Source organism: Ictidomys tridecemlineatus, chromosome 8 (genome assembly GCF_052094955.1).
Source record: "Ictidomys tridecemlineatus isolate mIctTri1 chromosome 8, mIctTri1.hap1, whole genome shotgun sequence".
Lineage (NCBI taxonomy): Eukaryota > Metazoa > Chordata > Mammalia > Rodentia > Sciuridae > Ictidomys > Ictidomys tridecemlineatus.
Genome location: NC_135484.1, coordinates 20,035,406 through 20,049,651, shown reverse-complemented (window position 1 = coordinate 20,049,651; position 14,246 = coordinate 20,035,406). Strand labels below are relative to the sequence as shown.

General features: G+C 34.7%; 1 protein-coding gene across 3 annotated transcripts in view; it reads right to left on the bottom strand.

Annotated features, from left to right (window-relative positions):
* Positions 1 to 14,246, bottom strand: part of Epm2a (EPM2A glucan phosphatase, laforin) — a 91,825-nt gene that overhangs the window by 57,610 nt on the left and 19,969 nt on the right. The window contains exon 1 of one of the 3 annotated variants that reach the window (XM_021732923.3): positions 1,343 to 1,374. The exons of the other annotated variants lie outside the window; for them this stretch is intronic. The gene's annotated coding sequence lies outside the window, so the exon portion shown is untranslated. Of the gene's footprint in view, positions 1 to 1,342; positions 1,375 to 14,246 lie in introns of those variants that run through there. 3 annotated transcript variants of the gene reach the window in all.

Here is a 14,246-nt window from a genome sequence, read left to right as displayed (position 1 = left end):
AATTCTCTGAAATACAACTCTTTTTCATCAGCTAGAAGTCATAATATGACTCCCTTAATAAATAATTACTGATCTTCCTAGATCTGAATCCTCTTTTTTCTCTTAATGTTTTTTTTCTCTTAATAGCTACAAGGCACTACAACACTTCTTCATTAACCCTGATATTTAATAGATGATAGTCAAACCACACTATTAACCCCACTTGTACAAGTATATCCAAAAAAAATTACTATCAAGAGTAAAAATACACAGGGAGATACATCTTTATACCAATATTATTTTAATAGCAAATACTTTATGTAAATACTTTCACTCCTCCATACATTTAGTAAGAGATACTATGCTAGGTCATGGTAAGGATTTAGGTATGTACAGTAAGAGCTATTTTAAAATTCTGAAAATTTTATCAAGCATGTGTGTGACCAGATTTTTATTTTGAAAAAACTTTCTGGTTACAGAATAAAAAACTGGCTCAAGAACAATGAGACAGAAGTAAAGAGAGCATTTAGGAAACTACTACATTAGTCCTAGGAGGGGATAATGAAAGCTGGTTAGTAGAAACAGAAAGAATTAGGTAGATTCACACAGGAAAGGCCATAGGACTTGATGAATAATGAGACATGGGAAAGTGGAGAAGAAAGGGAATCAGTAACAAGTCCTGAACTGGTAATGAATATAAATCAATAGACAGTAGGTAGTACCATATGCTGAGACACAAATTCTGGAAGAAATTGGTTTTAGAGTGTTGAGTTGTGATATGTCCAAAAGGAGATGTTAAATAGAGATGGAATTACTGGCTTGACACTCAGACCACATCTGAGTTAAAAAATAAAGTTATGAGCCATCTGAGTATAAATGGGGATTGAGTTAAGGATATAGATGAGTCATAAAGGAAATATATATATTGACTGAAAAGAACACAAAACAAGGTCCAAAAGCATTTCTACATTTAAGAGTTGGACAGATAAGGATAACCTTACAAAAGTTGAAGTTGGAGAGGAAAAGTAGAAGTAAATGAAAGGTAGAGCATGACTGAAAATGTAAACATAGATTAAAAACCAAATTAATACATATCTGGCATTAACAATGGTTACATCTGGAAATAGAACTGGACAGAGGGGGTCTATTTTACTCAAAACTATTCTAAATTGATTGGATTTGTTAAAAAGAGTTGGTAATTAAAAGAATATCATAATATTTTATTATTTTAATGAAAGAATATCTATGTTCCCTTCTGATCAATAAAATAAACTAAGGAAAATTTAAATAATATCTCTTAAATAAATATAATTATTAAGGAGTTCATGGGTTGGGAACATAGTTCAGTTAGTAGAGTGCTTACCTCACATGCACAAGGCCATTGGTTAAATCCCTAGAACCACAAAAAAAAAAAAAGAAATTCAATTATACGTAAATTAAAATATTCAAGAGAAATATTTTGTGTATCATTGTTTTCCAAAGACTTCTTGATTGCTAGAACTAGTTTTTGAGTTGAATTGGTGTGAACATACTCTGTAGACATAGATATTAAAAATTAATTGTACTCTATATGTGTAATAAGAATTGTAATGCATCTGCTGTCATGTATTTAAAAAATTAAGATCAATAAAACTAAAAAAAGAACTAGTTTTTGAATACTAACTTTTACATGTACATATTTTATGCAATGTTCAACAAATATTTTTCATATATAGTAACCTAGAATATAGAAACTATTTTGTAAAGTGTCTTTTAGAGGATGAATCATTGTCTTCTTTTTCCCAAGTCTAAAGAAATATCAAAGATGAATAATAAAATAAACCTTGTTTAGGGGATTTCTGTACTCATCACTATAGAGTAAATATAATTTTCTCTATTCCTTCCAGAACAGCTAAAAACAGTAGACAGTAAATAAAAAATAAGACAACTTTGAAAAACAAAGAGAAGTCAAATCATCCAGGGACATTGTAACCTAAGGAACAAGATAATAGTAAGTTCACTAAAGTGTTTTCTGTTGCCTTATGTACCCAGAATTGGATCTGAAAAGCCAGCAACCTGATAATATATATAGAGACAAACAAAAGAAAATGCAAAGGGAACTTTATTCTCTCTAGCCAAAGGAAAAGTAAAGGAGAAGCCCAACAAAATTAAAATATTTTCAATAATTTTCTGCACCAGTCAGATACCATCAGTACAATGTGGCCTTAACACCCACCCACACCACAAAAGCCATGAGTGGAGCCTAGACTTTCACGCTCACCAGTCTAACTCTTTCACTTGGGCAATGACATAGAAAACCAAGTAGGGAACCAAGATTTCCAAAACCCTCCTTAGCATCAGTGGAGACCAGGTCGGGAGGTGAACTACCACCTTACCTTAGCAATATCAAGGTGCACCTCCCCTTCCCACTGAAGAGACGTCAGAGGAACCTAGTAGAGAGTCAGGACATTCACCACCCTCCAACTCCCACCAACAATGGAGGCCAGGTTAGAAGCAGTAACAAGCATTTCTCCATCTCTCAGCCAGGGAGGTATCATTGAGAGCTTATTGGAAACTTAGAATTTCCACCCTATTCAGTAGTAATGAGAAGTCCAATTCCTTTGATTATTGGTGGACACTGGGTGAGGAATCTCGGCACAGAAATAGCACCCTTGGATTTCAGATGAACAGTGTCAGAAGAACCAAGTCAAAAACTCAAGGTTTATATAAGATCCAGAGTCACTTTATACACAAAATGTCCAGGTTTCAATTGAAAGTCACGAATGATGAAGATCTCAAACTGAATGAATAAAAGATACTTGGAAGACGTCCATACCAAGATGATAGAGATGTTAGAACTATCTGGAAAAGATTTTTGAAAGCCTCAACAACCCATCCATTATGATGCATTTCAAATAAATGAAAACCCAGAAAGCCTCAGCAAAGAAATAAAAGTGGAGAGACGAACCAAATGGAGATTTTAGAAGCAAAAAGTATAATAATTAAAAATTTTTAAAAAATTAATGGATGCACTCAAGAGCAAACTGGAAGGGGACACAAGTGAGAATCAGCAAATTTCAAGATAGAATCATACAAGCTACCCAATCAAACCCAGAAAAAAATCAAAGAGAAAATAGACTAAAAAAGAAAAAAAAGGAGCCTGAAGGCACTGTGATTCTTTAATGAAAGATTTAACATGTATGTAATTGGAGTCCTAGAAGGAGCAGAATAGATGATAGGGCAGAAAAATATTTGAGGAAATAACCCCTTAAAACTTTTCAAATTGGGCAAGAAGAATAAACCTAAAAATGCTGACCAAAATCTAAACAGGATAAATCCAAAGAAATACATACAAACACATATCATAATCAAGTTTCTAAAAATGAAAAACAAAAAATCCTGAACATAGAATAATTTAAGAGTAAAACAATTTCAATGTTAGCAGATTCATCGTCAGAAGCCATTCAAGCCAAAGGAAGTATCATATTTTTTAAATAATAAAAGAAAAGAACTATAAACCAAGAATTGTATTATAGCCAGTGAGTATATCCTTCAGGAAGAAAAAAATAATAACATGTTCAATGAAAAAAAAAAACTAAGAGAATTTTTGCCAGGTTATCTATGGCTTATTGAATACATGTAAAAGAAATCTTTGGCCACTAGGGAAAAAACATTCAGAGGAAATATGTAAGGCAATGACAATGTAAGAGGGGAAGAACAAAGGTATAAAAAAGGAAGTAATTTTTCTACAATTCACATAAACTGACAAAAGGATGACACCAGTCAAATTTGATGTAATGTTAATATAAATAATAAAAATGAAATTCTAATAAACTGTTCAAGTATGAACCATTCATGCCATATATGAAGGCAGGAAAAAAAAGGAAACAAAAAACATCCAGAAACAAAAAATAAAATGGCAAACTTAAGCCTTAATAATTACATTAAATATAAATAGACTAAAAACATCAATTAAAATTTGAGATTGGCACAGTGGAATTTGAAAACATGAACCAACTATATGCTGTTTGGAAGAAACTCAATTTATATAGGCAGGTGAAAAGGAAGCACTATATCATACAAACATTAATCAAAAGGAAGCATAAGTGATTAAATTAATATCATGTAAAACAGAATTCAAAGCAAAGAAAATAAGAAAATTATATGACTTAAAAGTATCAATTTACCAAAAAGATAAAGCTATTTTAAATGTATATAGATTAAATAATAGAGTCCTACTATATGTAAAGCAAATAACAGAGAACTGAAAGAGAAAGACAAATCCAGAATTATGGTTTGAGACCTCAAAAGCCTCACTCCAAACAACTGATAGAACAAATAGAAAATCAACTGTGGTGTAAAAGAAATCAATACCACCATCAACCAACAGTATCTAATTAACATTTACAGAACATTCACCGCCAACAATAGCAGAATACACATGTTAAAGTGTACATGGAACGTGTCTGGACCAAAAGAGAACCTCAACATTTAGAATAATTAAATTATACAGAGTGTGTTTTCTGACCTCAGTGGAATTAAACTAGAAATAAATGATAAAGAGATAATAGGGAAATATTAAAATGCGAGAAAACTAAACAACATACTTCTAAATAATCTACAGGTCAAAGAGAAGGTTTCAAAGGCAATAAAAATACATCAAATTGAGTTAGAATTAGTCAGGCACAGTGGTGAGGGCCTGTAATCCCAGTGGCTCAGGCGACTGAGGCAGGAGGATAGCAAGTTCAAAGCCAGCCTCAGCAAAAGCAAGGCACTAAGCAACTCAGTGAGACCCTGTCTCTGAATAAAATACAAAATAGGACTGGGGATGTGGCTCAGTGGTCAAGTGCCCTGAGTTCAATCTTTGATACCCCCACAAAAAAGAGTGAGAATTAAAACATAACATTTCCAAGTTTGTGGGACACAGTTACACCAATGTTGACAGGAAATTTTATACCAATAAATGAATTTAGTAGAAAAGAAGAAAAGTTTCAAATTGATAATCCAGCTTAGTTAGGAGCTTCCCACCTCAGAAATTATAAAAAGAAGAGCAAAATAAACCCAAATCAAACAGGAAGGAGGAAATAAATATAAGAATGGAAATAATGGAATTGGAAATAGACTGTTGATTCATTAGAACAATCAATGAAATTCAAAAACTTCTAACAAGAGTGACAATGAAAGGAGAGAGTGGGTAAAAACTACAAGAAATATAATGAAAACAGACCCCACAGAGCTAGAGATTTCTTCCTGGAGAGTTTTAATATTATGTACTAAATATCCTTAACAATTATAAGGATATTCAATTAGACAAATTGTGTTAATTTTTGCTGTTTTCATTGAATTGGTACATTTCACCTAATTTGTCAAATTTGCATGTGTCAGTTATTTTTATTAAAAAATGATACACCTTATGCAAAAATTAATTCAAAAATGGAATATGAACTTAAATGTAAGATAAAACTTGTAGAAAAAAAATAGAAGAACATCTTCAGTATTTAAAGCTAGTTCGAATTGACACTAAAAGACAATCCATGAAAGTGAAGTTTATTAATTGACTTTTGTCACAACTGAAAAATTTGACTTTGCATTAAACCTTGTTCAGGGAAGAAAGACAAGCTATAGACTAGGATGAAATATTTGCAAACCACATATCTAACAAATGTATAGTATCTTAAGTACATAAAGAATTCTCAAAACAACAGCAGTAATAAAACAAACAACTCAGAATATGGGGAAAATACAAGCAGATGAAAATGTTACCGCTATTGACCGATGACGAGTCCTTGCTTCCCCAATGTTGAAGAATAACACCAAAGAAGCACTCCGAGGCAAGGTCAGAATAGAAATTAGAAGTTTATTAAAGGACAGCAGAAAAGACTTCTCCCGGAGGAAGAAGGGGACCCAAGAGGTGGAATCCGCGGAAGTGCAGTTGTCTCCCCTTTTTATAGTTTTGGTGATGGAATGTGGGTTGAAAGGCCCGAGGGGTGGGACACAGGTGGGCCAAACAAGAAATCTGGGCAGGAAGGACTTCATTATCACTTCTTGGGATGGGCTATCTCCAAATCTGTTGGGGGCTGTTTCCTGGGTTCCATTAACATTTCTTTGGGGTGGACTTTGGCCTAGGGCCTTTTTGGGACTTCATTAACATTCCATGAGTTGTCCTGCTTTCAGGAATCATTCTCAGCATGGCCTCCATTTTAGATTTCACTTGATATGATATTAGACCCCATTTACCTAACTACACTGACTACCTAACTTTAAATCTGGCTTCAAAAAGATGTTCTATATCACAAGCCTGTAGAGATATGTGAGCTAAAGCTCCAATGAGACATTACCACACACCTATGAGAATGGCTGAAATAAAAATAGACAACACCAAATGCTGGATGTGAGGATACAAACAAGCTGGATCACTCACACTTTGCTGAAGAGAATGTAAAATGGCCGAGTCATCCTGGAAAAACGTTAGGTAGTTTTCTTGAAAAAAATAACTAAACTTATAAGTACCATACAGCTCAGTTGTATTCTTGGCATTTTTCCCAGATAAATGAAACATATTCATACACACACACACATACAAACTGTTCATGAATGTTTATAAAAGAATTATACATGTCAGCCAAAATACAGAAACAACCCTGAGAGCCTTCAACTGGTGAGTAGATGAACACACTGTGGTACATCTATATCATGAAGTATTATTAGACCCTAAAAAGAAATAAACTATTAATACATGCAACCAAAAATGCCATTTCCAAAATGTTACAAACTGTATTATTCAATTTATATAACATTCTTGAGATGAAAAATTGATAGAGATGAACTAATTAGAGGTTGCCCAGCATTAAGGGGGAGGAAGGAGGAAAGAGGGTCTCACTGTAGAAGGACAAAATGAGGGATCCTTGTGGTGGTGAAAACACTCTCTTGATTGGATCAATAGACACATCTGGCTGTAATAACGTACTATAGCTCTTCAAGATGTCCCTTTACCCAGAAGGAGGAAACCGGGTAAAGGGACACAGCATTCATATCACTTCTTCCAGTTGCACGTGAACCCTCAGTTCATCAGAATAAAAAGTGTAATTAAAAAATAAATCTTGGCTTGGGCTGGACACATAGCTCAGTTGGTAGAGTGTTTGCCTTCTATGCACAAGGCCCTAGGTTCAATCCCTGGCACCACAAAAATAAATAATTAAACAAATCTTGGCTTTTTTTTTTTCATACATACTAGCAGATGTTTAGGTTTCTGTCCCAGAGCACTGGTCTAAAAGGACAATATGTAGCACTCTGTTTATTAAAAAAAAAAAAAAAAGAGTCACTTGTATTTATTGTGACAGTACTTAAACAAGTAAATTTTTAGCAGAGAGGGAGGGGAGAGAATTTTCAATCCAAACTGCACCTAACCATTGTCAGTTATTTATTAGCATTCATTTAAAATAAAAATGAACATACAAGCATCTTACTAAGTTGAAATAAACCAATTTGCATTATTGGTTAAAAAGCAGAAAAGAATTAGTTAAGCAAAAATAATCATTTCCAGAGAGCAGCTTTGACCATGGTGTTATCTGTTCATCAAGACAAAGTTGAGTTAAACAAAATAGAATATATGAAGAAGTAAGAAGCATGTTTTCTAGCACTCCAATTAAAGCCACAAAAAAAAAGAAATCCAGAATTTTTAAAAACTCAGAATGCATTAAATAGTTCTTTGAATTTGAAGATTCAGGTTAAAATAAGTTTATTTTTATAGTCATAAATTTTGTAATTATATTGAATAAGTAATATCTATTGGATAAGTATACTTTCCTTAAGCAAAATAAAATGTCTAATTATAATTCATGTTATTTTATTTGAATATATCCTCTTCAGAGTTTAATTACTTTACAGTTTTTATTTCTAGCATATGAATATAAGTTCTAAACCTAACACATTAATCTCTAATTTTAGCTACCAATTCACTCAAATCTGATCTCTCTCGTGCTGCCCCATCTGTTACTACCTCAGAAACTGTTAGTACATAAAGTTTCAGGAACCTGAAGCAGCATTACAAACTCTTGGGCATTTTGATATTCTGTTCTAATGGCAAAACAAAACACAAAACAAAGTCACACACACACACACACACACACACACACACACACACACACACACAAAGATTTTATTTAGCAACTGTCTCTCTGAAAAAGTGGACCCTGTTCCAGCTTAAAAATTTGATAAACTATAAATGCAAAAGCAAAAAACAACTGAGTGTGGTTGTAGAGTTGGATTCAATCTAATTATCTTGTATAATGGAATAGAAATCTGAGGTACAATTAAGCAAATAGATGACAATGAAAGGGATATAGATATTAGAGAGGAGAAGAAAAGGTGAGATGCAGAAAGAAATGAAAGAGGAGAGGATCCAGGTAGCAAACTGTGTAATAGCACAGTTAAGGGCAGGCATTTTAATATTTAATTAGAAGTTGTCTGCACTTTTATAATATTCCGCTCCTCTCTTCTCCAACTTTTAATATAACCTACTACATTTACACACAGAATTCTAGTGTAAAAGGAGAGTATATAGTCCATGTAATGGTTTGGAAATGAAGTATCTCCCCAAAACTCCTTTGCTAATGCAGAAATGTTCAGAAGTGAAATGATTGGATTATGAGAGCTAGAAACTAGTCAGTCACCTAATTTGAATGACTGGGTAGTAACTGTAGGCAGGTGAGGCACAGGAGGAAGTGAGTCACAGGGGATATGTCCTGGAAGGATGCAATTTCCCTGTGATCCCTTTCCCTCTCTCTCTGCTTCCTGGCCACCATGAAAGGAGCAGCACTTCTGTACCACAATCTTTTGCCATGATGTTCTGCCTCACCATGGGCCCAAAGCAATGGAGTTAGCTGGTCATGTACTGACCTCTGAAACTGTGAGTCAAAATAAATATTTCCTCCTCTTAGCTGTTCTTGTCAGGTATTTTGTTCACAGAGACAAAAAGCTAACTAATGTTGTCCACTAATGAAAATGTTACTTGAAATGAAACTTCTTGACTTGATGTTGAACAAAGCAACACAGGCAGAGCCACAAAAACACACATCTGCCAAGTTGAGCAAAATCAGGAAACTAAAGTCAAGAATTACCATGAAGATGTAATTCTTTCCAGCTACACAGGTATCCAGACAAAGTTTCCATCATTCCTAATCTGTAGGATTAGAGATTTAATCCATCTTTATATATACTGTGAGGAGGAAGATCATAGTTAAAACATACCCGATTCAATTATAGAACCATTTACAAGCTTTCTAAATCTGCACACAAAGATTTGAATAGAGTGTTAAGAAATAAAACAATGATGTCTAGTAAGAAAATCATAAGAATTTCATAAAACATTATTTAAAGATTTTTAAAAATCTTTTTTGGTTTACTGAACCATTTTGATGAATTAATCTCAAATGCAAAATATAAGTAGACAATAGTTCATGCTAATGCAAGAAACAAATTTGGTTAATAAAAATTAGAAATCAAGGACTACCTAGGAAGATTTTAAAAAACAAGTTATGACTCAACCAAAGAAACTAATAAAACCTCAGTAATTGAAACTTAAGAAATGGAGATCTATTACATGACTGGCACAGGATTCAGAATAATTTTCTGAAAGAAGTTCAGGGAACTATAGAAAAATACAAGTACAAAATTAAATAAAATTTGGGAAAAATTTCAAGAACAAAATGAGAAGTTCAGTCAAGAAACAGAAATAAGTTTTGGAGAAAAAGCATAATAATTAAAATGAATTCAACAGGAAGCTTCAACAGCTTATCAGTGAGCATGAAGATAGAAATTTTTCAATTAGATAAGAAAGAAAGTCCTATAGGAATTATGGGACATCATCAGGAGAACTAACATTCACATATTAGGAGGATTTGTTCTCATTTTTGCACTTTTTTGTCTTGTTTTAAGTACCAGGAATTGAACCCATGGTCTCATACATGCTGGGAAAGTGCTCTACCACTGAGCTACAGCCCCAGCCCACACATAATAGGAAAAACAAGAGAGTGAAATGAGCATAGGAAACACATTTAAGAAAATAATGGCTGAAAATTTCCCAAATCTTAGGGATAATTATCAACCTCCAGGTACAGGAAACACAAAATACTTCAATAAAATGCAACCCAAAGAGACATTCATCAAGGCAGATTGTAATGAAACTATCAAAAATCAAAGGCAAAAAATAATAATTCTGAAAGCAGCAAGAGATAAATAACATATCATATATAACTGAATGACAACATGGCTGTCAGCAGATTTATCATCAGAAACTTTGCCAGCTACAAGAGTGTGGGCTGATATATCCAAAGTGCAGGGGGGAAAAAAAAGCTGCCAACCATAAATACTTTACTAATTAAAATTGTTCTTCATAAATGAAGTGGAAATAAGACTTTAACAGACAAACAAAAGGTAAGGGAGTTCAACACCAGTAGGCCTACCTTAATCATTTCTAATCAGAATTTCTGAAGCTAATGCAAAATATTGCTAGTTAATAAGATAAAACTTAGGAAGGTATAATGTTCTATCACATAAGTAACACATAGTCAAATTCAGAATAGTCTAATACTCTATGGGTTGTATAGTAACCATTTTTATCTCAAGCATAAGAGTTAAAAGAGGAAACTATTATAAACAACTATAGCTTCAATAAATTGTTAAGGTCTACCACTTACAAAGATATGCAAATTTTGATACTAAAATGATAAATTGTGAGGAAGGAGTAAAAGTGTAAAGTTTTTGTAGATAATTAAAGTTGCTTTCAGCTTAGAATAGCCTGGTGTAAGTATGTTATATATGAGCCCCATGGTAAGTGTTATGGTTTAGCTATGAGGTGTCCCCCAAAGGTTCATGTGTGAGACAATGTAAGAAAGTTTAGAGGTGAAATGATACGGTTATGAGACTTAACCTAACTAGTGCATTAATCCCCTGATAAGGATTAACTGAGTGGAAACTGGAGGCAGGTAAGGTGAGAGGAGAAGTCTTGTCCCTAGTGAGAGGAGAAGTCTCTCTCTCTGCTTCCAGGTGCCATTTTATGAGCTGCCTTCCTCTACCACACTCTTCTGCCATGATGTTCCACCTCACCTAGGACCCAGAGCAAGGGGGCTGGCTGACTGTGGACTGAGACTTCTGAAAACATAAACACCAAATAAACCTCCTCTAAATTTATTCTTGCTAGTTCCTTTGTTCGCAGCAGTGAAAAATATGAGTAAAACAGAAATTGGTACCAAGAGTGTGGCCATCATGGTGACTAAACTGACCGTGTGATTCAGAAGCTTTGGGAGCTTTTTGTAATTTGTGGGAGGAATTTTGAAAAGTTGGAAAAGCTTAATGGGTGATTCTTATGGGAGCTCAGAAGACCAGAATGCTAATAAGACTGTGGACAATAAAGACTGCGCTTAGGAGGTTTCAGAGGAAAAGAAGGACTCTATTGGGAATTGGACTAGAAGCCATTCATGTTATGTTCTGGCCAAGAAGTTGTCGGCATTTTGTTCTAAGACTTTCTGTGAGGCTGAATTTAAAGATGATGGACCAAATAACCTAATAGAAGAAATTTCTAGGCAGCATAATATTCAGATGGTGGCATGTATATTGATAGCAGTTTTTAGTCATATATATTGTGATAATCTGGAGCAGGAAGATTCGAAAATTTGCAGTTTGGCAAAAAAAAAAAAAAACTGCAAGTACAACTGGGAAGTTGTGGTAGTTAAAGAGATTACAGCCACTAAAGAGATGCTCCTAAGTATTTTGCCCAGAAATTACAGAAAAGATGGCTTGAGGGTATTTCAGTATTGGCAAGACCACACCCATTTCAGGCTCAAAGATATAAAAGTATTCCTTTGAGAAGAGACCATTGCAGAGAGGGTCCTAGAAAGGTGTTCACCATGCTCAGCCCTCAGATACTCAGAGACTGCTGCAGCTGTGGTCCTTGGAGGCTCGGCAACTGCTCAAACAGGTTGCAAAAACAGATCTTCGCGGCAACCATGTGGTGTTGGTTCTGCAGGAATGCAGGATGCTAGAATTAGGGAGTCACAAAGGTTTCCACCAAGATTTCAAAGGAAGGCCTGGGAGGCCAGGCAAAGTGCAGCAAGGTTTGAGTCCCTGCAGGCCATCTCTGAGTAGGCAATGTGTGGAGACGTGGGAAGGAAGGCAAAGCAGCAGTGAAGAGTTCCAAGACTAAAAGATGCCAGTAACATGGAACATCTGCTGGGGAAGGCTACAGAAATTGGGCAGAAGCAAACCAATAGAGAGGCCACGTAGGCTGCAACCAGCAAAGCCATAGGGGCAGAGCTACACAAGCCCTTTGGAGAAGACATCATGATGCCATGTGCTTCAGATGCAGGACACAGAACTCCAGGATTTGTTTTCCCATCTGGATTTCCGTCTTGCTTTGGTCCCATCCCTTCTTTCTATGCCCCTATTTCTTCCATGCAAATGGAAAGATTTACTTATGTTGAAAGTATGTGACTTGTTTTTGTTTTTTTTTTTTTACAGGGGCTCATGCTGAGGGTTTGCCTTGAGTCTCAGAGATTTTAGACTTGGACTTTTAAAATACTGGAACTGTCAAAACTATTGGGACTCTTGGAAATGGAGTAAATATATTTTGCATTGTGAGCTAAGCATGAGCTTTTGGGGTCCAGGAGCCCAACACCATGGTTTAAATAGGAGTTAACTAGCAAAAACGTATGTGTGAGACAATGTAAGAAAGTTTAGAGGTGAAATGATGGAGTTATGAGAGACTTAACCTAATCAGTGCATTAATCCCCTGATAAGGATTAACTGAGTGGTAACTGGAGGCAGGTAGGGTGTGGCTGGGGAGGTAAATCACTGACAGTGTGCATTTGAGGTATGTATTTTGTCCCTGGTGAGAGAAGTCTCTCTCTGCTTCCAGGTGCCATTTTCTGAGCTGCTTTCCTTTTATCACGCTCTTCGGCCATGGTGTTCTGCCTCACCTCGGGCCCAGAGCAATGAAGAGGGATTCTGTGGAATGAGACCTCTGAAACTGTGAATGCCAAATAAACTTTTCCTCCTCTAAAATTGTTCTTGCCAGGTCTTTTGGCCACAGCAGCATAGAGACTTACTAAAACAGTAATATAGTAGCTGCACAAAACAAAAAGAAAGGATTCAGGGAATACCACCACAGAAAATGATTAGAAGATAACAAAAGAAGAAAAAAGAAACAAAAGACTTACAAAACAACCAGAAAAAAAAAACGTAAAATTGCATTAGCAAGTTCTTACCTATCAATAATTATCTCGAATAAAAATAGACTAAATTCTCCTATCAAAAACATGAATTAAATGAATGAATTTTAAAACTTAGATACAACTCCATGCTGCCTACAAGAGCCTCACTTTATCTGTAGGGACACTTATAGAGTGAAAGTGAAGGAATAGAAAAAAGTATGCCACATAAATGAAACCCAAGAGAGCAGGGTAGCTGTCTTTACATTAGACAAAAAAGACGTAAGTCAAAGTTTGCAAAAAGGAACAAGGTCCTTTATAATGATAAAGAAAACAAGTCATCAAGAGGATATCAAAATTATAAATATATATGCACCCAACACTGGAGCATATAAAAATATAAAGCAGTTATTAAGTGATCTGAAAAGACAGCCTGCAACTCAGTAATAGTAGGAGATTTGAATACCCCCACTTAAAACAACAGGCAGATTGTATACAGAGAGAAAATCAATATGAAAGCATTTGAATTAACTTTAAACAGAGTGGACATAATAGACATACACAGACTATTCCATACAGTGGTGGCAAAATCACATTCTTTTCAAATGCACACAGAACTTTTCCCAGGATAGAGTCATAAGACCAGTCTTAACAAATTTCAGAAGACTGAAATCATATCAAGTATATTTTCTTATCATAATAACATAAAACTAGAACTCAATAACAGGAGAAATATTGGGAGATTCACAGGTGTGTGGAAATTAAGCAACACAAATAAATCAAAAAGAAATTAAAGCAAATGAGTCGAATGAAATTAAAAGAAAAATATTTAAATTACCTGAGACAAACAAAAATGGAAATAACACCATACCAAAACTTCAGGGATGCAGTAAAAACCAGTTCTATGAGGAAAATTTATTTCAATTAATGCCTACATCAAAAGGAAGTAATATCTCAAGTAACAAAAGTAATATAACATTTCAAAGAACTAGAAAAAGTGAAAAAGCCCAAAGTTAGGAGAAGGCCAACAAAAATTAGAGCAGCAATCAATGAAATAGAGACTATAAAATCAATTGAAAAACC